This window comes from Primulina eburnea, chromosome 3 (assembly GCF_022965805.1).
Source record: "Primulina eburnea isolate SZY01 chromosome 3, ASM2296580v1, whole genome shotgun sequence".
NCBI classification, from domain to species: Eukaryota; Viridiplantae; Streptophyta; class Magnoliopsida; order Lamiales; family Gesneriaceae; genus Primulina; species Primulina eburnea.
This window is the reverse complement of record NC_133103.1, coordinates 17,040,282-17,046,281: the sequence shown is the minus strand read 5'-3', so window position 1 is coordinate 17,046,281 and position 6,000 is coordinate 17,040,282.

Sequence of the window (6,000 nt, the reverse complement as noted above, 5' to 3'; positions counted from 1 at the left end):
AATATTTTTTCTTTATTGGCTCCAGTCTTCATTCCTCGATCACGACTCGAATAACATTTAAAACACAGTTTGATGCATTCTTGTAAAAAAATTATATTTTAAACATGTAAACATGCCTACCATATTTACTAAATGTAATTAAAATAAATTAAATAAAATACATAAAAAATTTGATAACTTGTATGTATGTGGTTCATGTGAACCTTCAAATTTTCGGGATGTTATAGAAGATCTGGGCGATTTTTAGTAGATTGGGTATCAAATCTTTTTATAGATAGAGGAAGAGTAGGGTGTGAGGAAGAATGGATGGAAAACCAATAAAAATATAGGTAAAATACCAAAAATACTCTAAATTTCACGAAACTTTTCCATAAACCTCTATTGTCGTGCAAAAAACATTGAGTGGAAAAGTTGTTCGAAAAACATAAACAAAATCGTGTATCAAACAAAAAACCATGAATTTTTTTTAAGAATGCAAACCCATAAAACTGGTTAACTAATTCAAGTTTTATTTTCATATATCCACACCCCAATTTAGAATTTGGTTTAAACATAAGATTCGTCACCTCTTGCATGTAGAGCCGTTTTGGGTCCTCTAGCTGAGTGGATAGCCCATCTAAACTAAGTCGGGCCTCCACAGCCATCCGCCTCGACGCAAAGGGAGGAAACCTCATTGAGTATATCAATGATCATCATCAGACCCTACAAAGAAAGAGCATGCATTAAACCAGTTATAAGGAATAAGTGAAAAATGAACATGATAAGAATGTAAAGGCTTACCAAAGTGGTGTTGTTGCAGCCCACTTGGAGTACAGGCCTCAGTTTATGTATGACCTCTCTGTCGCAGAGCCTAAGGAGTAGAGGATGTTGAAGCTGAGGAGGGAGGAACATGTGGTGTAGAGGTGGGATTCAGTGGTGTATTTGCTAGAAAGCGAGGAAAGGAGCCTGGGTCGGGGCTATGAGAGGACACTGACACCTTCTGTGGGGAAGGGACTTGACCCCCGGTCTTAAAAAATGCAAAGGTTACCACCTCTGTTTCCTTCCGATTCTCGCGAAAAGCAGTTGAGTTCGGGAGAGTATCGACAGAGCTAGCTGCCTGGTGCTTTGTAGGAGATGTTCGGAAAGGAGGAGAAAGCACAAGCCATGAAGTACTCATAGTGTCCTTGGGAAATTTGGCGGGCCATGATAGCTTTCATCTCTCCGATCTATGCAAAATTGAAAAGCTAAAAAGACGTCAAAATAGTCAAGTATCATTACATTATAAAGGGAAACGAGAAATATATTGAGATGGATGCCCAAACTCTCCTGAGGGCCTGGTTTGCAGATGTCTCGTCGGAGACCTCAACTTCGTGCTCTTCCGGAACGAAACCCCAAGAACTCAGTGTTAGAGTAGATGTCATGCAAGCCAAATATTGGCTAGAGAATTTATTGACTCAAGTGTAATATAAAATCTTTATTTTAATATGATTTAATTTTTTATGGTTTCATTTTACTTTATCTGTATAATCATGCAATCAGCATAGATAAAGTCATTGATTATACTTTAATACAAATGAATCGTAATTCAATCTTGAAATTCATTTATAAACACTATATATTCTAAATTTATTCTTAGTCGGTTTAGCCGCCTAAAATAAGGATAAAGGCCGCTCGAGCTTGAGACTAAAATCCGTGATGTTGTGTACCGTGTTTCATGGTAAGGACATAGAGATGTTCAATCACGCAGATGAGTAATCATACGATGATTGTACTGAACAACCCTACCTCGGACTTTCCAAGTTATTATCATTCATAGAGAGGAAAATTCTATAGTTGTGATTGTGCATGATTAGTTCTTACTACCCGAGACAATACTGAGACTCCGCATATTAAGATTGTGCTTTGACTCGTTTACAACTCCGCGAGGGTCACAAAGTGGCGAGGTTTGGTGCAATTGCGACATACGTAGGAGCCAGTGCATTGTAGTCCGGAATTCACCGCTCACCTATGTGTATGGATATCATATATGATCCATCGAAATAATAGTGCATGAAATATCTGGCCAGAGAGTAAGACGTACATTAGAGAAATAGTTCTCTAGTTGTGCATGCGATGACAATATGAATATTTCATGATTGTATCACATAGCTATCGAATCTAATATGCAACATTCGATGAACCAATGGTTGCATATTCGATCGAGACATATGAGATGAATAGACTGTAATGTATGTTAATCATAACAGAATGGTTCTTGCATGCACTATCAGTGATACATAGGGAATCATGGGGCGATGCTAACAGGCGCTTTTACCATGATTCGATGGGTTTAATCAAAAAATGAATTATGATATTCTCATGATCAAATGTTGGTGCACTGGATCATTTGTTCCCGTGGAGAGAATAAATTCAAGTAGTTGAATTTATTTAAAATTATGATAAATTCAATGGTTGAATTAATGATAATTAAAGTTTGAGAAAATAAATTCAACTCCTCGAATTTATGAGATAGTAAATTCAAGGAGTTGAATTTCTGATATTTAAAATTTAGAGAGAATAATAATTTTGATGAAAATGAGTTGAATTTATGTATCCCTTAAGAGGCCCAAATCTATATTGATGAAAATTAGGTCATGCATTAATAATAAAAGAAAAAGAGGCACAACCCTAGTCCGGTCTTGCACATTTAGTACAGGACAGTGAGCTCAGCCCTAGCTCAACTAGAATGGGGGATTAATGATTCCCCGATAAAGTATTCAATCCCCGTTTGAATTGAATTGTATTGAGTAAGACTAAAGATAGAAGATGGAGGAAGTGGATGGGGTCAGGGTCAAGCTGACCTCGGGTCCTCGAGAATGAGGGGTAGAGGGACGGGAAGGAGAAGGTTGGGCGGGCTAGTAAGGGGTCCGAAAAAGTGTGTCCAGGCTTGTGAGTTAAATGTAAATGCTAAGTATGAGAACAACTACCGAAGATGGGAGCAAAAGGTAACTAGAGGGTGGTGAATGGGGACAATGGAGGGAGAAGATTTGAGGAATTTTGAGTGGATTGAGTAGCGAATCTTTTTCTAGATATTTGTTGATGTCGACCGGGCAAATTGGGTAGTAGCCGGGTGTGCAATCTGCCAAGTCGGGTGTTCGGATATATATGCGATTTGAATGCTTTATTGCGAGTTGCTGGTGGTCTGGGAAGATTGAGTTCCCTGTCGCCTGAGCACTAACGCCCGGGATGGTCTGAGTATTAATCCTGAAATCACAGAACGTTAGTGGGGCGCCGGAAATTGTTCCGGCGTATCCACTCCGACGCTCAAGTCAGTGATGCACGCAAAGGAAGACTTAGAGAGAAAATAAGAATATTTGTGAGTGCTTGTGAATATCCAGACAAGAGTTACCTCCTTGTGTAGTACCTACAGGGGGTATTTATAGATGAGTCAGATAGGTGACTTGCCCGCAAAGTTCGGGTGGTGGCCACGATTCGGGATGTTGGGCCACGTTATAAAACAGTGGACCACGTATTAAGTTTTGACCTTGTCATAGAACGTGGGAAGATGGGTTCCGATATTTCCGGAAGACATGACGATGAGGGAGAGACTGAGCCTCTTTCCCGGGCGCTTTCCACCCGGGTGCCCCTGAGGTGTTTCTGGGACCGGGAAGCTTTTACTCCGGGTGATGGCTTGCCGAGTAGTTCATTTCTGTTTGAGAAAGTTGCCACATCTACCCCAATTTTTTCAAATATCAACAAAGTGAATGTGTTGAAAAATATGAGTTGGAATATTTGAATGTTGAAAATATGAAAGTTGAACTTTGGAAATAAAAGTTTGTAAATATTTAAAATTAGTGTGTGATGATGAATGTAATGATTTATTTATTTTTGGATTATTTCTAATTTAATTCTATAAATAATTCTCCCAATGTGTGAAAAAAAAAACACAATTGAGTAGATAGAAAATTTTATAAAGTATGTAGTTTGGTAAATTTTGAGAGTTTGAGATTTTTACTTTTTACCGAAATTATGTCATTGCATATCCTCAAAAGCTGGAATAGCATTATCAAAACAATCGATCTTTAAGAAACCGATATGAAATTTGGAAAATATCCACAAAATTACCAACTCAAGGCTAACTTTATGTTGTGGGCTTGACCTAATCAATTTTTTTTTAAAAAAATTGAATTTGGTTGTGTAAAGCGACTCACATTTGGATGAGTCGAGATTGTCAATTCAACCGATTTATTTTATGTGGTGAGACGATCCAAACCTTTATTTTTTGTAGAAGACATCTAAATTGGGGTTGGCGTAGATTAGTTCCGAGACAGCTAATTAGTTAATTGATAAAGAATGAGATTTGATAAATTTTAGAATAATGGTTGGCGATTAGTTGATTAATATTTGCGTAGGTATCATTTCATTAGGTTTTAATATGTCCTGAATTTAAGTGATAGTTCAAATAATGTTTTAGTCCTCGTAAAAACATGATGGGGTGATATTTTATTTATTTTTTTAAAAAAAAATGATATAAAATTTAATTTTCTTCCTAGCCTTGTCTTTCGTGTCGAATCTGTGAACCCTCGGTCATTTGTTGATATTTTTTAAAGACTCGTTTGCTATATTAGAATAAAAGAATTGATATTTACACTTCATTTTTTGTTATTTATATTTTATTTTTGAATAAATTTAACACATATTCTACACATAAAGTGAAGTATAAATAACAAAAAGTGAAATATAAATATCGACTATCTTAGAATAATTGTTTCACTTTTTCTATTTTAAAAAAAAATTGTTTTCACAAGCAGTAATATACTTAATTTGCATTCCAATTCCACTCCTAACTCTAAATGGTAGCATTCTAGGTGAATAATTTTATAATGATGATTTTCGAATTAAGCAAATTTCTTAGAACAAGGAGTAACATGTGAATAATTACAAAATTGTAAATTTAGATACCACGTGATTTCTCAATAGAAAAGGTAGAGAATTCTTTAGCATTGTTCATTTTGAGATACTCCAGAATGAATCGAAAGAATGGATCAAATCCAAAACAAAAAAAATGAAAAATTTCAAGTGTAATAAAAATTTAGCAATCCGATAAGATTTTTGTATCATTTTGGCGGCATGGCCGAGTGGTAAGGCGGGGGACTGCAAATCCTTTTTCCCCAGTTCAAATCCGGATGTTGTCTGAACAAACCGAAAATCTAAAATCTCTTCTTTTCTTCTGTTCTGCTGATACACTCGTAAAATGGAACGGTAAGAATTCAAAAGCTCGATGGTCAAAAATAAATGCACAAAGTCTTATCTTTTGGATCAAACGGTGCCTAAATATTATTAATTATTAATTGGGTGTTTGCCACTTTGCCGAACATGCCTCTTCTGATATAAAGACTGGGAGATGATGGAGACTTTAACACGCAAATTTCAAATTTAGATAGGAACCAAGTGCGATATTTTGCATATTTATTATTTATGAGTTAGTCTCATATGAGACAGATCAACCCTACCCATATTCACAATAAAAAGTAATACTCTTAGCATAAAAAGTAATATTTTTTCATGGATGACTCAAATAAAAGATCCGTCTCACAAATATGACCCGTGAGACCGTCTCACACAAGTTTTTGCCGTTATTTATTGTGGACCAAACAAACGAATACAAGTTTTTTTATAAGATCGTCAGGTCAATTTTGTGATAAATCTGATCCGATACATAAAAAAATATTAATTTTTTGTGCAAAAAGTATTAGTTTTTACTTCATATATATAAAAACGATTGATTCGTCTCATAGATATAGATGTGTGACACTCTATTATATAAAATATATACTCAAATGAAAATGTAAAATAATTATATACTGAAAAACTATGAGATAGCACGTAATCTTATGGACCATTCATTTGTTAATTGTTATGCACATAAGACAGATAGATATTTATTTATGTAGCAATGCAGGGATAAGACCACTTTGTGAGATTTAGACCAAACGACGTGCCAAAAACATCTTCCAACATTTGGAATTGAAACATTTTTTC